This window comes from Carassius gibelio, chromosome B22 (genome assembly GCF_023724105.1).
Source record: "Carassius gibelio isolate Cgi1373 ecotype wild population from Czech Republic chromosome B22, carGib1.2-hapl.c, whole genome shotgun sequence".
NCBI lineage: Eukaryota > Metazoa > Chordata > Actinopteri > Cypriniformes > Cyprinidae > Carassius > Carassius gibelio.
Window position 1 is genome coordinate 42,967,005 of NC_068417.1, and position 2,500 is coordinate 42,969,504.

A 2,500-nucleotide genomic window follows, 5' to 3' on the forward strand; every position below is an offset into this window, starting at 1 on the left:
CCCTAAGCTACCATAAGCATGCATGCAATATGTCTATAAAGGAAGTATGAGTGAAAAATTGTACAATAAACTAGAGAATTTCAAAGACGAAAATTAGATTTTTGTCAATTATTACTGAAAATCCTACCTCACACAACAATAGTTAAAAGTTTTTGACCCAAAAATATATTTTTCAAACTCTTTGCTTGACAGAAATGGGTTAATGTTCAATCAAATGTGTAAAGAACAATTAAATAATTAACTTTATTTACAAACAGTCCTAGGCGTTTTTTTTTTTTTTTTGGGACTAAGCCCTTTTTGGTCTGTTTTCTCTATTTTTATATTTGGGCTAATAAATCATATGTAAAGGAGATGACACACCCTGTGTTTGGTATCTATGGATTCAGAAGACCCTAAGCTACCATAAGCATGCATGCAATATGTTTATATAAAGGAAGTATGTGTGAAAAATTTTACAATAAACTAGAGAATTTCAAAAACGAAAATTAGATTTTTGTCATTTATTACTGAAAAACACACAATATAGAACAGTTTTTGAACAAAGAAAATATATTTTTTCAAACTGTTTGCTTGACAGAAATGTGTTATTGTTTAATCAAATGTGTAAAGAACAATTCAATAATTAACTTTTTTAAAAAACAGTCCTAGGCATGCCAGTGAGCAAAGCAAGGCCTCTCCAGGCCTTTCCAGTAATTGTTCCAGAGTTTGTTCTGCCGTAAATCTTTTACTGCTTGCCATTTTGATAAAACAATTCTGTAATAATGCTGTATCTCTCTCGAATTTATCTCTTTGTGCTCGCTAACACTCCGATTGCTTTCTGCTTTCTCCACGTGATGCTGATTCTCCGATCGCTCGAATTTAGCTCTTTGTGCTCGCTAATACTCCGATCGCGTTCTGCTTTCTCCACCCTGATGCTGATTCTCTGAACGCTTATTGATTATATGTCTTTTACTTTCGTCCAGCCAGCTTTTACAAGGCTACAGCAGAGCTACAGAGTCCTCTGAATCGCTAGAAGACATAACCTTCCTCTGATTGGGTTAGAAAAAGACTCCTCCCAGCGGCAATTTTTCCATTGGCTGTTGCTTGTTGAATCTGCCTAGCACAATCGTTTTCATTGGCCTGTTTACGCAGAGGTATTGCGCAATAAGGGAAGTGTTTAATATACAAACTGGACACCGCTGTTTTCAGCGGAATCTGAGGAAGACGGCAAAAAAAACCGCATCTCTCTAGCATTAACAGTTTTTGAGATAACTACACATTTGTAAAAGTATGCCATTTTGGGCGGTACCGCCCAATCCGTCCCCAGAGGGTTAAACAAAATACATTGCGTCAAAGCACTGAACAACATTCATTTGGAAAACAGTGTCTCAATAATGCAAAATGATAGTTAAAGGCAGTTCATCATTGAATTCAGCTATGTCATCTCTGTTCAGTTGAAATAGTGTCTGTTTTTATTTGCAATCAAGTCAATGATATCGCTGTAGATGAAGTGACCCCAACTAAGCAAGCCAGAGGCGACAGCGGCAAGGAACCGAAACTCCATCGGTGACAGAATGGAGAAAAAAACCTTGGGAGAAACCAGGCTCAGTTGGGGGGTCAGTTCTCCTCTGACCAGACGAAAACCAGTAGTTCAATTCCAGGCTGCAGCAAAGTCAGATTGTGCAGAAGAATCATCTGTTTCCTGTGGTCTTGTCCTGGTGCTCCTCTGAGACAAGGTCTTTACAGGGGATCTGTATCTGGGGCTCTAGTTGTCCTGGTCTCCGCTGTCTTTCAGGGCAGTAGAGGTCCTTTCTAGGTGCTTTTTGGACATTTTTCACTTAGTATATAATAATTTTGCCAAAAAAATAGAGTCAGTGCCTGATCTCTGAATATTAGCAGGTTTGGGCCTGTTTAGTACATGGATGGGAGACTGCCTGGGAATATACTGCCTTTAATTATAATTTTGCATTATTGAGACACTGTTTTCCTAATGAATGTTGTTCAGTGCTTTGACGCAATGTATTTTGTTTAAAGCACTATATAAATAAAGGTGATTGATTGATTGATTGAATACCAGGTGCTGTAAGCTTTTTGGACATTTTTCACTTAGTATATAATAATTTTGCCAAAAAAAAGTCAATGCCCGATCTCTGAATATTTAAAGGTTTGGGCCTGGTTAGTACATGGATGGGAGACAGCCTGGGAATACCAGGTGCTTTAATCTTTTTGGAAAATTTCACGAATTATATAATAATCTTTCATTAAAAAAAAAAAAAGAGTCAATGCCCGATCTCTGAATCTTAGCAGGTTTAGGTCTGGTTAGTACTTTGATGAGAGACTGCCTAGGAATACCAGGTGCTTTAAGCTTTTGGGCTTTCTTTCCTACTTATATAGTGTACTGGCGATAAGATTGGCTGGTCTTTAAATAGCCCTCTCTTTGCAACAGACTTCGCTTACGGCCATACCAACCTGGCTATGCCCGATCTCGTCCGATCTCGGAAGCTAAGCAGGTTTGGGCCTG

The 2,500-nt window shown here is 38.2% G+C and overlaps 1 non-coding gene across 1 annotated transcript in view; it reads left to right on the plus strand.

Moving 5' to 3' along the window:
- Window positions 1–2,430: 2,430 nt before the first annotated feature.
- The window catches only part of LOC127996594 (5S ribosomal RNA), a 119-nt gene continuing 49 nt past the window's right edge, over window positions 2,431–2,500 (plus strand). The window contains exon 1 of the ribosomal RNA XR_008169493.1: window positions 2,431–2,500. This exon is cut by the window's right edge and continues 49 nt beyond it. This is a non-coding gene — a ribosomal RNA (5S ribosomal RNA).